This window comes from Hibiscus syriacus, unplaced genomic scaffold (genome assembly GCF_006381635.1).
Source record: "Hibiscus syriacus cultivar Baekdansim isolate YM2019G1 unplaced genomic scaffold, ASM638163v2 tig00110437_pilon, whole genome shotgun sequence".
Lineage (NCBI taxonomy): Eukaryota > Viridiplantae > Streptophyta > Magnoliopsida > Malvales > Malvaceae > Hibiscus > Hibiscus syriacus.
Window position 1 is genome coordinate 261,386 of NW_024062737.1, and position 25,494 is coordinate 286,879.

General features: G+C 34.5%; 1 pseudogene; it reads right to left on the reverse strand.

The window, feature by feature from the left end:
- Positions 1 to 233: 233 nt before the first annotated feature.
- On the reverse strand, positions 234 to 2,364 carry LOC120125682 (annotated as a pseudogene).
- Positions 2,365 to 25,494: the final 23,130 nt, after the last annotated feature.

Sequence of the window (25,494 nt, forward strand, 5' to 3'; positions counted from 1 at the left end):
TAAACAGAATCATTGAAAATTTGGCTCGAGTCTGCTTCCATTATTGCAATGAAACCCTCCCCACCGAGACCATCGATTTCAGATGGTTCAACATCCAAGCGTTCGTCATTGCTTTTGTTCATTACATGCTTTCCACCGTTCTTTTCAAGAATGTTTTTCAATCACATCAACAATGTCTAAGATCATTGATCTTGCCGATGGAGAAAACCCAAGTTTTATCACACAAAAACATGGAAACCAAGTGAATCAAACCTCAAATCATAATAAATATTAAGTACATTTTTGTAAACAAAAGAGGGTTAAGTCTAAACAAGAACAAATTTGTCATTTTGGTTCCTACAATCCATCAAACAGACTCAAATATCACAGCAGGAACTTGATTCATGGAGAGCCTAAACAGGTCGATGATATCTGCATAATCTCATTTGAAATCTCCGAAAGGGACCTCGAACAGAATACCGATTTCAAATTCCTCTACTTGTTTTACTAAATTATTCTCAGTAAGTCATAATGTTTCCTCCCTCCCCCATGTTTCTGCAAAATTCATGAGGATTACAAGTTATTTGACCATACACTGATCTCTCCGGACTTTTGAACCCCACTTCTCCAACTGTGTCCATCGGATTTTTCATCTTCCGTGTCCATACAGTCACCTCCTGTACTCGACATATCTTTAGCTGAACCACTTGAAAGGAGGGGACCATGCGGGGAACCAGACAGTGAAATGCTTGCTTTACTGTGCTCATTGGACTGGTTTTGAGGTGAACATTGCTTGTTTCCTTGCCCGGATGAGGAAGCCGGAAGTTTTCGGATATGAAGTCTATATTTTCTACACAAAAACACAGAACCCACACAGAAAATCAGTAACTGGAAAGGAGATGAATCAAATATGATAACAGGAGTATATTTGATATGCTAAGGACTAACCTGCAAATGGCTTTTCACTTCATCGTTGGTGAGACCTTCAACTTGCATCAGTTCTCTAATTTGCTTGGGAGTGGCCACTGTGAAAGAGAAATACATAAACCAATCAGATTTATTAAAAAACACAAAGATCCCAAAAAAACACTCAATCAGAATATTTCTTAAAAAATAAAAAATTTGATTCAGGTATTTTTCTCAAAAGGAAGCAGATTCCACTTCTTTGTTCATAAAAGACAATAAAAAGGATCTTTCAATTCCAAAAAGATCTAACCTTGTGAGCCTCCAAGCTGTTGAAGTGCCTCAACAAATCGTCGATGAAGCTCAGGCGACCAGCAACGCCTTTGTTTCCTAGAATTCTGCTGCTGCTGTTGTTGTTCATCGTGTCTGTTATTTGACTTGGTCTGAAACTTGATTTGATTTTGTTGTGTATATAAAGAAGAGCCTGAACCAATTCGACAACCGCCATTGTTCTTCTTCAAGATACAGGAAGCTAATTCAGAACTTGGGGTCATAAGGGAAAGTCCTGAAATTTTCTTATCAACATATTCCTGAAATGGCACAAAAGCCCCTCCCTTGCTTTTCTTATTACAAAGTTCAATTGGATTCTTAGACAGATCTTTTTCTCCTTGTTCTTCGCTTCTCTGTCAAATCTCAAACCAGGAAGGATTATAACTGTTTCCCCCCCATAAAATAAGATTAAAGAATAAAAACTAGTTTGGGAATTACCAGTTTCAGCTCTGGAACTGCTTTTGGTTTCTTGCTGTGATCAACGTTGTTGAAATCAGAGTTCCATAGTTGAACCGAACTCATCCACTTCTTCATATCACCGCCATCGTTCTCCACAGTTTCCTTTCCATTTTTCCTCAGTACTTCCCTTCAATGGCAACCCTGATCCATCATTCATTTCCTTGCACTGTATTTCTTCCTCCTTTAATCTTTGAATCCCTGTAATCCCATTAAAAAAAATCAAATTTAACCCACAAATAAAAAAGGGGGAAAACCCCAGAATTAAAAGTAAAAAAGTTACCATCTTTGAGAAGAAGCATGCAAAGGGGAAGTTCACGCTTAAAGGCATCAATTTTCTTCATCTCATCTTCCAACCTTTGGACATAATCACTAATCATCGATAATCTCTGAAACCCATCTTTGATCTTCGAAACCTCTTGTAAAAACTCAGATATAGTTTTCGGAACATAAACCAGACTCAAATCCAAACTCAAATCCATTTTTTTTTACTTCTATTTTCCTGTTTATCTCTCTTTCTCTAACATTGCCAGGATAAACATGACAAGGAACAGCCAGAGTCATGTGTTTTATATGGACATATAAGAAAGATTCAAGATTCGACGCCTGCATTTTTTAGCCACAAACGGGTCGTCGCGTATTTTAAAGCTACAAAGCTCGGTGACTCGGTTTTATACAAACTCATCGAGTTTTTTCTTTTTAGGTTCCGTACGAACCACGCGGAGAATTGTTAAAAAATAATAAAAAAAAGGAAAATTATTTAATTGGAAATGAAGGTACAGTGTGATAGGATCCTTAGGCATTTGGTTAGAATCTTTTGAAATTAAGAAATTAGAATTTAATTTTACTACTTTATCATATTTAGTTCAAATTTTCAAAAAAAATTGAAATCTAATTTAATTAAGAGAGGAAAGTAAATTTCATCTATAACATGATAGAATTGAAATCTTCTGGAGGAGAGAATGTGAAATTTGATCATACTACCCTCATCAATCTTTTGGTATTCAGGTCGGATTTTTTTATAAAAAAAATTGGGATCGGGTCGGATTTTTTTTAAATTTTGGGGTCGGGTCTGGTTTTTTTTAAGCTTGATATTCGAGTCGGGTCGGGTTTTTTTAAGTGTAATATTCGGGTAGGGCCAGTTTAGAGTGAAAAATATCCGATCCGACCCGAAAAAAATAAATAATTTTACCTTATACATTTAGGAATAATTACAATAATACCATTTTTTATATATATTTTTTTCAATTAAGCCACTGTTTTTATTGAATAAAAATAATTTTTTATATTATTTCGGGTCGGGTCGGGTTTCTAATTCATATATTCGGGTTGGGTCGGGTCTCGGGTGGAGGTTCCCTTGTTCTCGGGTCGGGTTGGGTGGACCAAAAACCCGACCCAATCCTACCCATGGCCATCCCTAATTGGGATAATTTTAACTTAGGATGTTTATTAGTATAATTTTTATAATTTATTGAAATGAATAATCAATCAATAAAATAAAATTTTAATATTTTTTAAATTTTTATAATATATTGCTACATGTAAGTTATAAAACAAACTAAAATTAAGAAAAAAATAAGAAAGGCAATTTGTCATTTTACATTACTGAAATCAAATTCATCTGACATGTCTGCGAACCAAACAAAATATGAAATTGGATTCCAATTCAATTTCCTGCCAACCAAACAGGTTTCAGATTCAGATTCTAATTCGTACATATTCTAATTCCTTCACAGATTCTAATTCCCTTATAAACATTCTAGCGAATCAAACACCACGTTAAGGTTAGGCGTGGACTGTGAATTGAATGTGCCCACGATTTTAAAAATATTACCATAAAAACAAACTAAAATTAAGAAAAAAAATAAGAAGGGCAATTCTGTCATTTTACATTACTGAAATCAAATTCATCTGACATGTCTGCGATCCAAACAAAATATGAAATTGGATTCCAATTCAATTTCCTACCAACCAAACAGGTTTCAGATTCAGATTATAATTCCTACAGATTCTAATTCCTTCACAGATTCTAATTCCCTCATAACTATTTCAACAAATCAAACACCACGTTAAAGTTAGGTGTGGACTGTGAATTGAATGTGCCTACGGCTTTAAAAATATTACCATAAAATTAAAACAGTTGATCCACGTCTTTTGGATGCTTTCCAATAAGATTTTATTGCTAAATATGATTTTTTTTTATCAATATAAGGTATCCTAACTGTTCTTGGAACTTTCGGTTTAATGTTATGGGAGCACCACCAGTAACTCTTTTGTTGATTAAATTACAGATAAAATAAAAAATATATTTATTATTATACCTTTCTATTTATATTAATTTCCTTTCATTCATAATCTTCTAATAAAGATCATAATTAAAGACCGAAAAAGAAAATCTGGAACTTAAATGAAAAGGGATAATATTTTAATGTTCAGTCAATTTATTAGTTAATTAATGATTTACATATGTCTTCTCAAAATTATGAGATTAGATGACAAATCATCTCTAGGTGCGTTGGCGGGTGATAATTTTTTGACCGAGAAATCATTCATGTTGTGAATCTTGCTAGAAACGTTTGTCTCAAGATCTCATTGATAGTTTAAATTATTTTTTAAAATAAGTATTAAAATATACATATAATATAATACATGAATTTTATATATAAAATTCCTTTTAGTATATATATATATATATATTATAATACTAATTCAATTGTATATGTCAAAAAATAAATATAATTATTTTATATACATAATATTTTAATACTAATTGGTTATTGGAAATAGAAAAAACTAATTAATAGTTGACAAGCAAGAATAAAAGATAGAGAAGGTTGTTGTGTTTTGGTGTGTTTGACAAGTAAAACTTTTTTTGTTATTTTCCTATAGAGATAATGATAAAAGAAAAACAAAGTAGCAGAAGCATGTGAAAGATTCTTTTGACAATGCAATTATATTTGATTGTTATTTTTGAATTAATAAATAAATGGATAGATAAAGAGAATCGGGAAGGAGAAAAGATTCTCCTGTTCTTACCCGTCCATTACAAAGGAATCGCGTCTTCCAGAAATTAAACAAAATTCATTCGTTATTCTTTCCCCCAGAATCCTTTATTTCACGACCGACAAAACCCTCCGTTTTTCCTCCTCCTTTTAGGTTACGTTTTATTGACGGAATGTAATATTATTAGTAAGAATAAAAGATTATCAGGAATATGATTACTGAGAATGTTATATTTTGTGTTTAGTTGGTTTAGCAGGAATGTAAGATTACCGTGTTTGGTTAAAGAAATAAAAGATTATTGGAATATATATTTGACCAAATTATCCTTATTATATATTTGTATAATATTACAAATTATAAATTATTTATATAATTTCTTTAAAAAATTAAATTCATAATATTTATATAATTTTTTTACAAAATTAAAAATATAAAAAAAGTTTAATGAAAGGGTAAAAAAAATTTAATCCCTGAACTTCATATAAAATTTTAATTATAGATTTTTTTGTAAATCTAAAATAATTTAAGGATAAATTTGTAATTTAAAATTCGTAGAATTTTTATTATTTAATGACAGAGGAAGAATATTTTTGAAAAAAAAAATTAAGGGCATTTTAGTTCAAAACGTCGATAATGTTACAATACCTAAGGAATGGAGGTAATGACATTCCCGGTAATATACCAAAAAAATCTACTTTTGGTAATAAAATATTACCGGGAATGAGATTCCCGACCAACCAAACATGAGAATGTGGATTCTATCCCATGGGAATCCCACAATCCTTAAACCAAACACCCCTTAATGTATTCACATATTAAGAATGGGTTAATATCCGGGAAATTATATACTACGACATCTGTAATATACTATTAAAAAAAGTATTATCAATTTTTTTTTTTTAATAAAATCGATAAAATTAATTAAAACATTATTATTTTTACCTAAAACATCAATGTTTTTTAACAAAATCGGTAGAAAAAATAACAAAATCGATAGCGCTTTACCAAATATGTTAACAAAATCGGTAAAACACCCAAAAATAACAAAACCGATATAAATAATAATGTTTCATGTAATTTTTTCCAGTTTTTTTTAAAAATAATAACAAAACCGGTAACGTATTTCCTTAGCCATATATTAAAAATGCCGCAAGTGAGACTTTCCCGTTAATATCGTTCGGTTCAGTTGAGTAATTTTTCTTTTTATAAATATGGTTAAAGTGTATTAAAATAAAGGATCAAGTATACAAATGATTTTTCGATTATTTTGTAAATGATTGACTATTAAAAGTTACAAAAATAGTTTTTCGATAATAGAGTATTATTTTGTTGAGTCTTCTGACTATTAAAAGTTACTAAGTGATCATCTGATTATAGATGTTGTTTCATTGAGTTACAAAGTGGTTACATGACTATTCATATGTTTTAAATTCGTGTTTTTTAGTTTAAAAAGTAACAACAACATGAGTTGGATTAACTTAATGATTGAGACAAAATAAAATCATATTTTAATGATTTTTAGTGATATTGCCATTACTTTTAAGCATTGGCTCGACGATATAATTTTTCAAGCACTGACATTACGACATAATGTAAATAGAAATTCAATACACAAAATATAACTCAAACGATTTTGGATCAAATTTTATCATATCTCGATCAACATGTTAGCGTTAACTCAAACGATTGACAATTTTTTTAACAAAAAAGTTGAGTTTAGAATATATGAATAGCCAAATAATCATTTTATAACTTTTAATAGTTGGAAGACTCAAAAATCAACGCTGAACGTAGGGAAGGTCCACTGCATGGTGAGCTTCTAGAAACGGGTCTATTCGACCCTTCTGTTCGACCCGACTCGCCTATTCTATCGATCCAACCTGACCTGCTGACCCAATCGGCCCAACCGAACCGTACCGGTCAACCTTTAATCGATGATCGATCGTTGATCATTAACCACCATTAACTTTTTCTAAAACCTCCATCTTGACATTTTTCAACGTCTGAGTCTAATTTTACGATCCGATTTTTTTCAAATTATGACCCAAAAATCCTGAATCAAGTCCGTAATCAAAAAACGCTTAGTATTTTTAGCATTTTTGTTTATTTATTTGAGATTTGAATATGAAATTGATTCGAGTATATATTTTTATGAAGATACTCGTGTTTCCCCCGACCGAGTGTCGATTAGATCTGGTGCTTCTCGTCCGTCATATCCGCACGTCCACGTTCTTCGAGAGTTACTCGTAGGTTTTCGTTAATTTTTAAATAGAAGTTATTATTATTCGTATTAGAATTCAGATATAGATTTTCAATTCGTAGGATATAGCGCTGCCGTTGATCGTGATCGACAGACTTAGTAGTAGGCTTCCTTATCATATTATTCAGACCGGTACAAGTGTGTTTCCTGATGGTGTTTTTACGACATGATACTAGATATTACAATTTTAAACTATATATTTGAACCGTTTTAGATTTATGATGATACTAGATATTTTTACGACATGATACCTGATTTTCTGAATATTGTTTATCTGATATCTAATTTATTGTATATTTCTGATATGATCTCTAATTATTGTATTTATGTATATGATTTCTGAATATGAAATATTTTCATGTTTTAAGGGATTAAATAATCGTTTTCACTCGAATACATATATGTTTATTACTGTAACATCCTCAATACCGGATTAGTGACTAAATTGTAAAGTCTCAGAATTTGGTAGTTAGAATAAAATGAATGAATAGTATAAGATTTATATGTAAATTATTGTGTATGATGGAATTGAAAGGAAGAAGGAATGGAAGGACAATAGAGTAATTGCAAGGAAAAATAATTAAAGAAGGGATAAGTATGTATATAAGGATACACGTGGGTGGAAGGGGAGAAAACACCCAAGACTTCCAGAGTTCTCTTCTTCTTCTTTCTTCCTTGTGCGTGTGAACCAAAGCAAATGTAAGATTTCTGATTATTGAGTTTCTTGTTAAATTTAATATTGGGTTTTGATTATTAGCTGATAACTAAGCTTAAAGAAAGATTAAGTTATCTTAACATCAAAGGATGATGGAGTTAGGAGAGATTTAAGATTGAAGTTCTTAATGAAATCTTGGAATAGAGTTCATAACTAGAATTGAAAGTTATATTTGACTTGTCATCAATCTAGTTAAGATATACGAAGTGTTAAAAGTGGAATTCAAACATGTTAAATTATTGATGTAATTCTTGAATTTCATATGAAGGATAGAATTGGAGGTTTAAGATGAAATAAATGAGTATAAATTGGTTTAAGGATGTATACTATAGTTAAGAATGAAAAAGAGGATTAAACATGAATGATTTAATCCAAAATGAATGAATTTTCGGGTTCAAAAAGAGGATTCTGGGCAGAGTGCATCGATGCATCAAGGTTAAAACCCATAAAGTGTTTGAAGGTGTATTGATGCACTGGTAGTGCATCGATGCACTTTTTTAAAACAAAAAGATTGAATGCAATTAGTGTATCGATGCATAAGGCATGCATCGATGCATCCCATTAATAATAAAACATTAAATGCATTTTATGCACCGATGCACAAGTAGTGCATCGATGCATACCTTCATTAAAAGAGGAAATTGTCATTTATCTTAATCTAAAGAGTGAACCATTAGAGTATATTAGCTATAATACTGATATAGATCCATGTGTGATTATGTAGATACTAAAAGTAAGCTTATTCCGGAATGATCAAATGATTAGAATCGAATCAAAGCAAAGCTAAGGTGAGTGCATACTATATGTATAGTATAATGGAATAAGACTTGTGATAAGTCTAATTCCTATATTGATTTTCATAGTACAATAGTTGTGAACATGCATAGATGATAATTATTGTAATAAATGCTTAAGGCATATATATGTTCATGTGATTGGATAAATGATGTACATATATGAATAGATTCAAATACACATGTGATATGATATGTGATATGAGAACATGACATGAGCTACATGATCACAAGAGAAATGACATGAGCTACATGATCACAAGAGAAATGACATGAACTACATAATCACAAGAGAAATGACATGAGTACATGAACATATGAAATATAAGAATAATGCCCATAGTATACGATATGAGAGCTATAGGTGTAATTGGCATGCCAAGAGTCGAGTGTATAATAGTCATTCGGGACGTAGTCCTTCGGGATGTAGTGGTTCTACGGGATATATATGACAGTCATTCGGGACAAATACTGAACTAAGGTTCGGTGCCCCATGAGGGAATTGATACGTGCTGTGGTGACAACATTAGTGCACAACCTCTATGTACTCACATACCTCTATTCTCAATAATATACATGGGCAATTGAAATAAAAAGTAAAGTGAAAGTGGTACAAGAAGGTAAGTCTTGTACATGCATGATATGATTATATATGTTATTGTGTAATAGATACATGCATATTGTAATGTCATGAAGGAAATGGTAAGAATACATATTCATGAAGATATTGTTGCATATTCATTTATTGCCTCACTAAGTCTATGACTTAGCATGTAAGTGATTTACACGTAGGTACCAAGAAATAAGAAGATTCAGAATAGCAGTGGCACAGACAATAACATTACTAAGAAATCATATCAGAAGTAATTGACAAAGTATGTATTTTGTTGTGTAATAAGTGCTGGTATGTAATAAGTGGTAGATTACGAGTGTTCTGATCAATTTTGTATTAAGTGGTCTCTTTTATGTACATTAAAGTATTTTGTTTTAATGAAAGTTTTAAATTATCAGGATTTTTCTTTAAGAATCAAAGTTTGAAAAGTCAATGTGACATCTCGGACTTGTATTCGGGTCAAATATGAGTTAGGGGTGTTACATTTAATGGTATCATAGCTACGGTTTAGTCGATTCTCGGCATAAACCGGAGTCTAGAGTGTCTGATAATGTATACATACCAACAAAATAGTATAAACTTCTGATCTGATGGAATAGTAAGTATACTGTTTTGCTAATAGAACTATATGGTTGTATTTTTATAGATGTCCGGATGAGGTAGTTATAGGAATGAAGCGGGAGATGATAGACCCGCTGAAAGTAGTAATTCACCTGCCCTGGCCAGGCAGAGTGAAGAACAGACATCCTCTGGAATGCATGTAAATGATCAAGATGTATTCTTTAGAACGTTAGACGCGGTATTGACGCGTTTCCAACCTCCTGTTACTTCAACTCCCAAAATAAATGTTGCGAAAGAGTTGAAGGGATTAGGAGCTCCAGAGTTTAGAGGGGAAGCCGATAAAGGTCCTGTTACTGCGGACCTTTGGCTTAATGACGTGAAGGTCATGCTTACGGGACTTCATTGTTCCGATGCTGAGAAGCTGGATGGAGTAATTTCCTTGTTGAGAGGACAAGCAAGGATCTGGTAGACCAATGTTACATTGAGAATGTCTAATGCCCAAGTAACTTGGTCATTGTTTTTAGAAGAATTCAAGCATAAGTACATCGGAGATCAATTTGTTCGTCAAATGAAGCAATAGTTCATGAATTTGAAGTAATGGAATCACACTGTATATGAGTACGAGTGTGAATTCAATAAGTTGAGCCGCTTTGCTGTCGAGTTAATTCATACGGAGAAGGATACTTGTGAGTGGTTCGTAGAGGGGTTACGTCCTCGGTTGAAGGAAATGTTAATTGTCTTGAATTTATCCTCGTTTTAAGAGGTAGTCAACCGTGCCAAGGCTCTGGAAAGAGCTCAGAACGAGAGGTTTGAAAATTCGAGAGCTCAGATAGTCAAAAGAACGGGTGCTTCTTCGAGTTCCGTACCATCAAAAAGGGACAGAGATGCTGGTTTTTAACCCAAGTTAGATCAAGTAGTGACATCCTCCGCTAGAGGATCAAATCAGATAAGAGGTAGACAAACTCAGTCAGTGGGATCTGGAGCTAGGAGATCTAATCAGAGTCAAGCCAGACAATGTTCATATTATGGAAAGAATCATTCAGGGATACCGATGATTTCTGGAGTTTGCTTTAGATGTGGGGACGTTGGGCATTTTGTTCGGGATTGTCCAATGTTAACCAGTGAAGCTACACAGCCAGAGAGATCTATTTCTGCAGGCCAGAGAAGAAGAGGTAGAGGCAGAGGAAGAAGCCAATCGAAATCCTCTGCTCAATAGGAGGTACAGTGTACAACCTTAAGGCCAATGAGGATTGTGATGACCTAGATATTATAAGAGGTACCTTTTTATTGTTTAACAAAGGTGTAGTTGTATTGATTGATACGGGGTCTACATATTCATACATTACTAGTAAGTTAGTGAAAGAATTGAACATTCCGTTAGAAACTACTGGCAATTAGGTGATAGTGACGAACTCATTAGGGCACAGTGCTCGGATAAATTTGATGAGCCGAGGGTGTCCCATACAAATTCAGGGAATTGAATTTCCTGTTAATTTGATGAAATTACTTTCGACGAATTTGAAGTGATATTGGGAATGGATTGGTTATATCGTTATTACGCTAATATCGATTGTAGATTGAAAAGAGTAACGCTGAGAAGTCCAGAAGGGGTAGATGTGGTGGTATTTAGTGAAGGATGGAATCCATTGGCAAATGTAATTTCAGTAATGCCGGCGAAGAAGTTATTGCTACAAGGATGTCAAGGGTTCATTGCTAATGTGCTGGATATTAGAACCAAGGAGAAAGGGATTGAAGGAATTCCTATAGTCAGAGAATTTCCCAATGTATTTCCTGCAGAGTTTCCAGGTTTACCTCCCGGATAGAGAGATAGAATTCTAGATTGAGATAATACCGGGAACAGCGCCCATTGTAATGGCACCATACAGGATGGCTCCAAAAGAGTTGCAAGAATTAAAGATTCAATTACAGGAGTTACTAGACAAAGGGTTTATTAGACCAAGTGTATTACCTTGGGGAGCTCATGTTCTATTTGTTAAAAAGAAAGATGGATCAATGCGTGTTTGTATCAATTACAGACAGCTCAATAAAGTGACCATCAAGAACAAGTATCCACTTCCCCGAATTGACAATTTATTTGATCAATTAAAGGATACTCCAGTGTTCTCTAAAGTTGATCTACGTTCGGGTTATCATCAATTAAAGATTCAAGAAAAAGACATTTTAAAAACGGCGTTTAGAACAAGATATAGTTACTATGAGTTTATCATGATGCCGTTTGGAGTTACGAATGCACCAGCTGCTTTTATGGATCTAATGAATAGGATATTCCAACCTTATTTGGATCAGTTTGTTGTGGTGTTTATTGATGATATTTTAATATATTCAAAGTCAGAAGAAGAGCATAGTTCACACTTACATATTGTTTTACAAATTTTACGAGACAGAAGCTTTATGCTAAATTTTCTAAGTATGAATTTTGGTTGAATGAAGTGACATTCCTTGGACATGTAATTTCTGCAGAAGCAGTTCGAGTGGATCCCCAAAAGATTAAAGCTATTCTAGAGTGGGAAGTTCCAAAGAATATATTAGAAGTTAGAAGTTTTCTAGGGTTAGTTGGTTATTATCGAAGGTTCGTTAAAAAACTTTTCGATCATAGCATTACCCCTATCTAAACTGTTGAAAAAGGAAGTAAAATTTGTTTGGACTCAAGAATGTCAAGAGAGTTTTGAAAAGTTAAAGAAGATTCTTACAGAAGCTCCAGTGTTAGTTCAACCTGAGTCTGGCAAGAACTTTATAGTGTATAGTGATGCGTCTCATAGTGGTTTGGGATGCGTATTAATGCAAGAATGCAAAGTGGTGGCCTATGCTTCGAGATAACTAAAACTGCACTAGAAAAATTATCCAACACACGACCTAGAGATGGCGGCAGTAGTGTTTGCTTTAAAGATTTGGCGTCACTACTTGTATGGTGAAAAGTGCTACTTGTATACGGATCACAAGAGCTTAAAATACTTGATGACTCAGAAAGAGTTGAATTTAAGACAAAGAAGATGGGTGGAATTTCTCAAGGATTATGATGTTGTGATTGGTTTCCATCCCGGAAAGGCAAATGTGGTAGCTGATGCCTTGAGTAAAAAGACGTTTGCAGCATTGCGAACTCTTGATGCTAGATTATCGTTAAGAGAAGATGGTGCAATTTGTGCAGAATTGACTGTCAAGCTAGCATGTCTAGATCGAATTAAAGAATTGCAAGCTAAAGATAAAAAGTGTTTAAAGAAGATCCAACAGATAAGAAATGGAGAGGGTACGGATTATGAGATTAAGTCTGATGAGAATTTGTGTTATCGAGAAAGATTGGTAATTCCAGATGATGATGAATTAAAGAATGATTTGTTAACGAAAGCTCATTGTAGTCCATTGACAATGCATCCGGGAGGTAATAAAAATGTATATGGATCTCAAGAGTCGATATTGGTGGTCGGGAATAAAGAAAGACATTACGAAATTTGTATCAAAGTGTTTGACTTGTTAACAAGTCAAAGTTGAGCATCAGGTTCCGTCAGGATTGTTACAACCAATTTTAATTCCTCGATGGAAATTGGAAAACATAACGATGGATTTTGTCACGGGGTTGCCTTTAACTCCGAACAAAAAGGATTCAATCTGGGTGATCGTAGATAGATTGACTAAGTCACCCATTTTATTTCGGTACGAACTGATTTCTCCATGGATAAGTATGTGGAACTGTATATTAGAGAGATTATATGTTTGCATGGTGTACCTATTTCCATTGTTTCTGATCGAGATCCTAGATTCACATCACAGTTTTGAAAGTCATTACATGGAGCACTGGGAACTCGGTTGAATTTCAGTACATCGTTTCATCCTCAAACTGATGGTCAATCCGAGAACTATTCAAATTATGGAGGATATGCTAAGAGCTTGTGTCATTGAATTCAAAGGATCATGGGAAAGGTATTTACCACTTGCTGAATTTGCATACAACAATAGTTATCAGTTAAGCATCAAAATGGATCCCTATGAAGCTCTATACGGAAGAAGATATCGTACGCCCTTGAACTGGTATAAACTTAAGGATCGAGAAGTTATTGGTCCTGAGTTGATTCAGAATACGGAAGAAAAAGTTCAAGTAATTTAGAATAATCTGAAAGCTACATCTGATAGACAGAAATCGTATGCTGATTTAAAAAGGAAAGAGATTGAATTTCAAGTCGGAGATAAAGTATTCTTGAAAGTGTCTCCGTGGAAGAAAGTGTTGAGGTTTGGACGAAAAGGAAAGTTGAGTCCTCGATTCATTGGACCTTACGAGATTACTAAGAGAGTAGGACCAGTAGCATATCAGCTAATTTTACCACCTGAAATGGAAAAGATACACAATGTCTTTTATGTCTCAATGCTTAGGAAATATCGATCTGATCCATCCCACATTGTGACTCCTGAAGAAATTGTAGTTCGATCAGATTTAACTTATGATGAAGAACCTGTTCAAATATTAGCTCACGAAGTCAGGCAACTAAAGAACAAGACTATTCCATTGGTTAAAGTCTTGTGGAGGAATCACAAAGTAGAGGAAGCAACATGGGAGCGTGAATAGGACATGAGGATTAAGTACCCCTACCCCTTTGCATAATAAAAATTTGAGGACGAATTTTCTTAAGGGGGGAGTTATAACATCCTCAATATTGGGTTAGTGACTAAATTGTAAAGTCTCAGAATTTAGTGGTTAGAATAAAATGAATGAATAGTATAAAGATTTATATGTAAATTATTGTGTAGGATGGAATTGAAAGGAAGAAGGAATGGAAGGACAATAGAGTAATTGCAAGGAAAAATAATTAAAGAAGGGATAAGTATGTATATAAGGATGCATGTGGGTGGAAGTGGAGAAAACACCCAAGACTTTCAGAGTTCTCTTCTTCTTCTTTCTTCCTTGTGCGTGTGAACCAAAGCAAAGGTAAGATTTCTGATTATTGAGTTTCTTGTTAAATTTAATATTGGGTTTTGATTATTAGATGATAACTAAGCTTAAAGAAAGCTTAAGTTATCTTAACATCAAAGGATGATGGAGTTAGGAGAGATTTAAGATTGAAGTTCTTAAATGAAATCTTGGAATAGAGTTCATAATAGAATTGAAAGTTAAATTTGACTTGTCATCAATCTAGTTAAGATATACGAAGTGTTAAAAGTGGAATTCAAACATATTGAATTATTGATGTAATTCTTGAATTTCATATGAAGGATAGAATTGGAGGTTTAAGATGAAATAAATGAGTATAAATTGGTTTAAGGATGTGTACTATAGTTAAGAATGAAAAAGAGGATTAAACATGTAGGATTTAATCCAAAATGAATGAATTTTCGGGTTCAAAAAGAGGATTCTGGGCAGAGTGCATCGATGCATATTCATAGTGCATCGATGCATCAAGGTTAAAACCCAGAAAGTGTTTGAAGGTGTATCGATGCACTGGTAGTGCATCGATGCACTCTTTTAAAATAAAAAGATCGAATGCAATTAGTGCATCGATGCATAAGGCATGCATCGATGCATCCCATTAATAATAAAACATCGAATGCATTTTATGCACCAATGCACAAGTAGTGCATCGATGCATACCTTCATTAAAAGAGGAAATTGGCATTTATCTTAATCTAAAGAGTGAACCATTAGAGTATATTAGCTATAATACTGATATAGATCCATGTGTGATTATGTAGATACTAAAAGTAAGCTTATTCAGGAACGATCAAAGGATTAGAATCGAATCAAAGCAAAGCTAAGGTGAGTGCATACTATATGTATAGTATAATGGAATAAGACTTGTGATAAGTCTAATTCCTATATTGATTTTCATAGTACAATAGTTGTGAACATGCATAGATGATAATTATTGTAATACATGCATAAGGCATATATATGTTCATGTGATTGGATAAATGATGTATATATATGAATAGATTCAAATACACATGTGATATGATATGTGATATGAGAACATGACATGAGATACATGATCACAAGAGAAATAACATGAGCAACACGATCACAAGGGAAATGACATGAACTACATGATCACAAGATAAATGACATGAGTACATGAACATATGAAATATAAGAATAATGCCCATAGTATACGATATGAGAGCTATAGGTGTAGTTGGCATGCCAAGAGTCGAGGGTATAATAGTCCTTCGGTACGTAGTCCTTCGGGATGTAGTGGTCCTACGGGATATATGACAGTCATTCGGGACGAATACTGAACTAAGGTTCGGTGCCCCATTAGGGAATTGATACGAGCTGTGGTGACAGCATTAGTGCACAACCTCTATGTACTCACATACCTCTATTCTCAATAATATACATGGGCAATTGAAATACAAAGTAAAGTGAAAGTGGTACAAGAAGGTAAGTCTTGTACATGCATGATATGATTATATATGTTATTGTATAATAGATACATGCATATTGAAATGTCATGAAGGAAATGGTAAGAATGCATATTCATGAAGATATTGTTGCATATTCATTTATTACCTCAATAAGTCTATGACTTAGCGTGTAAGTGATTTACACGTAGGTACCAAGAAATAAGAAGATTCAGAATAGCAGTGGCACGGACAACAACATTACTAAGAAATCATATCAGAAGTAATTGATAAAGTATGTATTTTATTGTGTAATAAGTGTTGGTATGTAATAAGTGGTTAATTACGAGTGCTCTGATCAATTTTGTATTAAGTGGTTTCTTTTATGTACATTAAAGTATTTTGTTTTAATGAAATTTTTAAATTCCCTGGATTTTTCTTTAAGAATCAAAGTTTGAAAAGTCAATGTGACATCTCGGACTTGTATTCGGGTCGAATATAAGTTAGGGGTGTTACAATTACTATAATTAGGGGTATTATCGATGACGTATCTCAAGCCTAGTCTATGACTTGCACAACCTTACCACATGCTCCTCTACTTTGTGCACATGGTAGTCCTTACTGTAAGTCCTTATGTTATATGTATAAGGTCCTTACCGAGTGTATAGGTGAGTGCATGGTTCTAGGGAACCTACACATTCTGGTGATCGGATGGGGTAGGGTTCGTGTATATATATATATATATATTAAAAACATGTTTGATAAATTGATTTTTACAGAAGCATTTTATCTGTATGTTTTTATACACCGCAAGGAGCACACTGGGCTTTTTAGCTCATTATGTAAATTTTAACCTTTTCAGATAGTAGCAAACTTGGCATCAGGAGGACCGACTACTCCTCATTTTTATACTATTATATATCCTATATGCCCTTTTTGTTATAATTTGGTGACGCGTGTTTTTGCTACTGTTTTGATATATATGTATTACCGATATTTTACTCTGTATACGTTTTGTATAGTTTATCCGATATATGTATATATATGATTATCGTATGAATCTCACTGATGGTAGTTTCATATTGTAGTGATATATATATTTCAACGTTATTTTAAATATGAAAAAACTTCTGAATACGATATTTAACTACCTATATTTAGTCATAACGTCCAGGCCGGGTCTAGGGGTTACATTTATAGTTAGGAGATCATTTTATATCTTTTAATAGTTGGGTATTATACAAAATAGTATCCGATAATCAAGAGACTATTTGTGATTTTTTTTGTTACAAAAAGTTTAGGTCATAGATGACTCCCTCAGTCCAGGGTCAGGGCATACCTAAGGCTCAATTGAGATTTACATAGGAATTTACATATTGCCCACCAAGAGTGACAGTGGCAGGATTCGAACTTCGCCTTACAATCTCAAATTTCTGAATCCCAACCACTTGTATCAACATTCGTTGGCATTATTTTATCTATAAAATAGAATCATTTTTAATCATTGACAATGCATATACACCTTGCAAATGTATATCTTGAACCCAAGATATTTAGGGAGCACAATACTGCCTTTAACTACAGAGATCACTTGATGACTTAAAGTCTTTATATATAAATGAAAGAAACATGTAGTTATTGTCCATGGTAGATCTAGAAAATTTTATTAAATGTTAATAAATATATATTAATATTACAAATTTTTTAATGATTTGAGCATAAATAAAAAATTAGGAAGGACACATTAACAAAATTGCAACATCCTCAATACTGGGTTAGTGACTAAATTGTAAAATTACAGAAGTTGGTGATTTAAGTATATAGTTGATTAGTTTAAAGACTTATAAGAAAAATTGTGTAGTATCAAATTGAAAAGAATGAGGAATAGAATGACAAAATGGTCATTTGCAAGGAAAATAATTAAATTTGGTTATATATATATGGAGGCCACGTGTATGAGATGAAGTAAATATCCAAGCTTCCAGACAACTCTTCTCCTCTTTTCTTCTTTTGCGTATGAGCTAAAGTAAAGGTAAGAATTCTTATTAGTTGATTATTAGTTGAGATTTAAGTTTGGTTTTGATCATTAGATACTAATTAAGCTTAGGGAAAGCTTAATTTATCTTAAAACAACAAGATGAAGAGTGTAAGAAGAATTAAAGGTTATGAGTTCTTGAATTAAATTTTGAAATAAAGTTCATAATGAGAATTGGAAGTTTAATTTGACTTGTCACCAACTTGATTAAGGAATATGAAGTGTTAGAATTAGATTTAGAACATGTTGGAAATTGAGTGAGATTCTTGAATTTTATGTGGAGGGTTGAATTTTGAAGTTTAAGAGATATTGAATGGGTATAAATTAGTTTAAGTAGGTGTGTGCAAGTTAGGGATATTAAAGGAAGTGAAATATGAAGAGTTGAAATGAAAAGAGAGCAAATTTTGTGCTTAAAATGGAATTTATGGATTGTGTGCATCGATGCACTCTTAAATAAATAAACATCGAATCCAATTAGTGCATCGATGCATAAGGAGTGCATCGATGTACCCCCTTAAAATGAAAACATCGAATGTGATTTGTGTATCGATGCATAGATAGTGCATTGATGTACATATTAAGGGATGCATCGATACACTATAGAGTGCATCGATACATACCTTCATTAAGAAATGAAATTAGCCTTTCTTTTAGCGTAAGAAGTGATAGTTGGAATATATCAATTAGTATACTGATATGTATCAATGTATTACTATGTAGATATAGAACGTAATCTTGTTCCGGAACAATCGAAGGATTAGGATTGAGTTAAATCAAGCAAGGCTAAGGTGAGTACACATCCTATATAGAATTGTATTGGGATAAGACTTGCGATAAGTCTATCTTTTATCATATAAATTTATGATTCCATATTCATGCGCATGCTTACATATATATGTGTTAATGTTATAGTGATTTAATGCATAATTCATTCATGATTTAATCTGATATTATATGAATGAATGTCATTGTCAGAGAATCCTTCCAGGTATGTGAAATAATGAAAATGATCATATAAGACTTATGTGTTTATATGGAAAGTGATAAAAGAGATATGAAAATGAGAAATGTATTCATATTTAAGCCCATGCTATTTAATATGAGACCTATAGGTATAATTGGCATGCCAAGAGTCGAGGGATTATTTGTGGTCTTTCGGACATAGTGGTCCTTCGAGACAAATATTCAGTGCCCCTAGTGGGATTTTATTCGAGCTGTGGTGACAACATTGTGCACAACCTCAGTGTACTCACGTATCTTATGTTCTTAATAATGTACATGGGCATCCAAAGATAAACTAAAGGAAATTCTTATAAAACATAATTGTTTATTCATGTATATCATATTCATATGTCATTGTGTGGTATTTACATGTGCATCGCAATGTCCTAGTAGATTGATGGTAATGTATGTTCGTGATATTATTGTTATATGTTTATTTATGCCTCACTAAGTCTGTGACTTAGCGTGTAAGTGATTTACACGTAGGTACCAAGAATCAGAAGAGCAAAAATAGGGGTGGTAAGAACAACATCATTACTAGAAGACCAGATCAGAAGTAACTAATAAAATATGTATTTTGTTGTGTATAGTGTGTTGGCATGTAAGAAAAATGTCAGTTATGAATGCTCTGATCGATTTTGGTTATTTTGGTCAATTTATGTAAATAAATTACATTTATTTTAATGAAAGTTTTAAATTTTCCTTGATTTTTTCAAGACTCAAAGTTTGAAAAGTCAACGTGACACCTCAGACTTGTATTGGGGTCGGGTACGGGTTGGGGTGTTTTTAATGGTATCAGAGCCATGGTTTATTTGATTCTCGACATAAATCAGAGTCTAGAGTGTCCTATAAAGTATACATGCCAACAAAATAGTGAAAACTTATGATATGATATAATAGTAAGAATGTTGTTTTGCTAATAGAACAATATGGTTAATTTTTTATATAGATGTCGGGACATGATAGTTCTAAAGTGAAGCGGGAGATGATAGGCCCGCTGAAAGCAGTAATTCACCTACCCTGGCCAGGCATAGTGAAGATCAGGCACCCTCTGGATTGCCTGTGAGTGATCAAGACGTGTTCTTCAGAACATTGGATGTTGTCTTGGCGCGTTTCCAACCTCCTGCTACTTTAACTCCGAAAAGGAATATTGCAAAGGAGTTGAAGGGTTTATGAGCACTAGAGTTTAGAGGTGAAGCCGAAGAAGGTCCTGTTGCTGCAGATCTTTGGCTGAATGACGTGAAAATTATGTTTGAGGACTTCATTGTTCTGATGCTGACAAGCTGGATGGAGTAGTCTCTTTCTCCGAGGGCAAGCCAGGATTTGGTGGACCAATGTTACATTGAGAATATGGTGATCAGGTAATTTGGTCCTTGTTTTTAAAGAGTTCAAGCATAAATACATCGGAGATCAATTTATCTAATAGATGAAGAAAGAGTTCATGATCTTGAAGCAATAGAACCGTACATGTATGGTACGAATGTGAATTCAACAAGTTAAGCCGCTTCGCTGCTGAATTAATTCCTACATAGAATGATGCTTGCGAGTGCTTTGTAGAGGGATTGCATCCTCGACTAAAGGAAATACTAATTGTGTTAAATTTATCTTCATTTCAAAAGTGGTGAATCGTGCTAAAGCTCTGGAAAGAACTCAGAATGAGAGGTTTGGAGATTCCTGAGCTTAGACATCAAAAATATTGGGTGCATCATCAAGTGTTGAACCATCAAAAAGGGGCAGAGATGTGAGTTCTCGGCCCCAAGCGAGATCAATGTCAGTTGCATCTTCTACGAGGGGATCAAATCAGATGAGGGGTCGACAGACACATTCGGTGGGATAGAGCTGAGAGATCTAACCCAAGTCAAGTCAGACAATGTCCACATTGCGGAAAGAATCATTTGGTGATATATAAGATGGTTTCTGGAGCCTACTTTAAGTGTGGGGACACCGAACATTTTGTTCGAGATTATCCCATGTTAGCTGGTGAATCTGCTCAGCCAGGAAGGTCTGCCTCGGCTACCCAGAGGGGAAGAGGTAGAGGTAGAGGCAGACGAAGAAGTCAGCCAGAGTCCTCGACTCCACAAGAGATATGTTCTACAACTCGTGTGTATAATCTCAAGACTAGCGAGGATCGAGATGACCCAGAGATAATCACATGTATTTTTCAGTTGTATGATAAGAATGTGTTTATACTGATCGATTCGGGGTCTACTTATTCTTACATTTGCAGTACGTTAATAAAAGAATTGAATATTCTGTTAGAAGCTACTAGCAGTAAGGTGATAGTGACTAATCGTTATGGCACAGTGCTTGGGTCAATATGTTGTCGAGGGTGTCTCATACGGATTCAGGGAATTGAATTCCCTGCTAATCTGATGGAATCACCTTTTGACAAATTTGAGGTGATACTAGGAATGGACTGGTTATATTGTTACTACGCTAATGTTGATTGTAGACTGAAAAGAGTAACATTGAGAAGTCCAGAAGGTATAGAAGTCATTGTATTTAGTGAATGATGGAACCCATTGGCTAATGTAATATCAGTAATGTCGACAAAGAAGTTATTGTTACAGGGATGTCAAGGGTTTATTGCTAGTGTATTGGATGCTAGAGCTAAAGAGAAGGAGATTGAAGAAATTCCTATAGTCAGAGAATTTCCTGACGTTTTTCCTGCAGAATTACCGGGTTTGCCTCCAGACAAAGAGGTAGAATTTCAGATTGAGGTAATGCCAGGAACTGCACCTATCGCCATGGCACCATACAAATGGCCCAAAAAGAGTTACAAGAGTTAAAGATCCAATTACAAGAATTACTGGAGAAAGGGTTTATCAGACTGAGTGTCTCACCATGGGGAGCTCCAGTTTTGTCGTCAAAAAGAATGATGGATCCATGCGTCTTTGCATTGATTATAGACAACTCAATAAAGTGACCATCGAGAACAAGTATCCCCTCCCCAGAATTGACGATTTATTTGATCAGTTAAAGGGAGCTTCAGTGTTTTCGAAGATTGATTTACATTCTGGTTACCATCAATTGAAGATTCGAGATAAAGATATTCCGAATACAGCTTTTCAAACAAGATATGGTCATTATGAGTTTATAGTAATTCCATTTGGGGTAACCAATGCACCTGCTGTTTTCAAGGATCTCATGAACCGAATATTTCAACCCTATTTGGATCAATTCATAGTGGTGTTCATCGATGATATATTAGTATATTCAAAGTAAGAAGAATAACATATTTCACATTTGAAGATGATTCTACAGATTTTAAGAGAAAAAAAAGCTTTATGCTAAACTTTCTAAATGTGAATTCTGGTTGAAGGAAGTGACATTCCTTGGACATGTAATTTCTGCAGAAGGAATTCGAGTGGATCCCCAAAAGATTAAAGCTATTTTAGAGTGGAAGTTCCAAAGAATGTGTCAGAAGTTTGGAGTTTTTTAGGGTTAGCTGGATATTACTGAAGGTTCGTTAAAAACTTTTCGATAATAACATTACCCCTAACTAAATTATTGAGGAATGAGATAAAATTTGTGTGGACTCCGGAGTGCCAAAGAGTTTTAAAAAGTTAAAGAAGATTTTGACAGAAGCCCCAGTACTGGTTCAACCGGAGTCTGGCAAGAACTTTGTAGTATATAGTGATGCGTCTCATAATGGCTTGGGATGCGTGTTAATGCAAGAAGGTAAAATAATGGCTTATGCATCGAGATAATTAAAACTGCACGAAAAGAACTATCCAATGCATGATCTGGAGATGACTGCAGTAGTGTTCGCTCTTAAGATCTGGCATTACTACTTGTATGGTGAACAATGCTACTTGTATACAAACCATAAGAGTTTGAAATATTTGATGACTCAGAAGGAGTTAAATTTAAGACAGATGAGATGGGTGGAATTCCTAAAAGATTACGATGTAGTGATCGATTTCCATCCGGGGAAAGCAAATGTAGTAGCAGATGTCTTAAGTCAAAAGACGTTTGCAGCCTTACGAGCTATGGATGCAGACTATCGTTAAGAGGAGACGGTGCTATATGTGCGGAATTGACTCTCAAGCCATCATAGCTAGATCGAATTAAAGAATTGCAAGATAAGATGAAAAGTGTTCAAAGAAGCTACAACAATAAGAAATGGAGAGGTTACGGATTATGAATTGAAGACTAATGGGAACCTATATTATCAAGGGAGGCTAGTGATTCCTGATAACGATGTATTGAAGAAAACTTGTTAACGGAAGCTCATTGTAGCCCATTGACCATGCATCCTGGAGGAAACAAAATGTATATGGATCTCAAGAGTCGATATTGGTCTGGAATGAAGAGGAATATTATGGAATTCGTATCTAAGTGTTTGACTTGTCAACAAATCAAAGCTGAGCATCAGTTTTCGTCAGGACTGTTGCAACCCATGTCTATTCCTCAGTGGAAATAGGAGAATATAATAATGGATTTTGTAACGAGGTTACCTTTAACTCCGAACAAAAGAGATTCAATCTGGGTGATCGTAGATAGATTGACTAAGTCAACTCATTTTTCCAGTGTGAACTGATTTCTCCATGGATAAATACGCTGAGTTATATATAAGGGAGATCATTAGATTGCATGGAGTGCCTGTTTCCATAGTTTCTGATCAGGACCCTCGATTTACTTCGAGATTCTGGAAGACCTTGCATGGAGCATTAGGCACTCGACTGAATTTTATACAACATTCCATCCTCAGACAGATGGACAATCTGAGCGAACTATCCAGATTTTGGAGGATATGCTGAGAGTATGTGTTATAGAATTCAAAGGATCGTGGGAGAAATACTTGCCACTTGCTGAATTCGCGTACAACAATAGTTATCAATCAAGCATCAAAATGGCACCCTATAAAGCTCTTTATGGAAGAAGATGCCGTACGCCCCTAAATTGGTTCGAGCTTAAAGATAAAGAAATTCTTAGTCCTGAGTTGATCCAGGAAGTTGAAGAAAATGTCCAAATAATTCAAAGTAATCTCAAAGTAGCAACTGATAGACAGAAATCGTATGTAGACCTAAAAATAAAATGAGTTGAATTTCAAGTTAGAGATAAAGTGTTTTTAAAAGTGTCTCCATGGAAGAAGGTTTTGAGGTTTGGTCGAAGAGGAAAGTTAAGTCCTCGGTTCATTGGACCTTATGAGATCGTAAAGAGAGTTGGACTAGTGGCATATTAATTGGCATTGCCACATGAAATAGAGAAAATTCATGATGTCTTTCACGTTTCAATGCTTCGGAAGTATAGATCTGATCGTTCCCATATTGTGACTCCAGAAGAAATCGAGGTTCAATCGAATTTAACATATGAGGAAGAATGTAACACTCTAATTTAGGGGCTAAATTTAAGAAATTATAAAGTATTGAATTTAATTGGTATTTTAAAAGAAATTGAGGATTAAATTGTAAGATTTTAAAGTTTACAGACCGTTTTAAGAAATGCAGGAAGTTTAGTGGCTAAACTCTTGGTTTAACCACTTTTATTTATGAGATGATATAAACCCCCCATTCTCGTATGTTTCTGGAAAATTTTTCCAGTTTTCCCTCTCCCGTCAACCCCTCTTTCAACTCCGATCTACTCGCTGTCCGACCTCCGATCGACGAGCCGAAACCACCCTCGTATTCGTTGTCGAGCAAAGAACAAAACCCCTCAAACCTTCGTCGTGAATCATCGTCGTTCGTCGTTAATTTCAGTCGGAAGTATCATCGTAATAACTCAATTTCAAATGGTTTTTCGTCGATTCACGATGATCCGATGATCCGTTTACGACACCTCCCGCACCATCGTGTTCCTTGCATCGTTTCAAGTCCGCCGGTGTCATCCTTGGTCTCCGTCGACAGCGGCGCGTGAGGAGGTGAAGCGGTCAAAGTTTTCGATTCGTTGAAATCGAGCTCTCTGCCGTTCAAAAATTTGAACCGAGCTTTGTAAGTATCTCGAAGTCGCTTAAAATAATTTTTGGGATTTTTCCAGGAATTTACCGTCATCAGGGTACTATTCACGCACCCCCACGTGCCGCCACTGCGCGTGAGGAAGAAAAAAATGACCGGTTTGACTGATTTTGCTCATGTTTTGACCGGTTATAACCCGACCCGACCCGTTTACCTGTTGACCGTTGACCACTGTTGACCAAAACTTTGATCGGCTTTGACCGGGCATTAAACGACCTTTGACTTTGACCGAGTATACCTATCATGACATTTTTCGACGTTCCAAATCCGATTCCGAAGTCTGTTTCTCTAAATTCAGACCCAAAGGCCTCGAAATTGGCAGTCAAACCCGTTGAATTTGATTTTGACAGAAAATTCCAAATTTTTGAAAAGACATATTTTATGCTTTCGACGTCCTGAATCCGAATCCGAAGTCCGTTTTGTCAAATTCGAACCCGGTAAGCTGTTTTTATCTGATTTATCACCTGGTTCGATCTGTTTTTCAGAATTAAGTTCCGTTTTTGATATAATTTATGTTGATATGTATCTGAGGAATTATTGG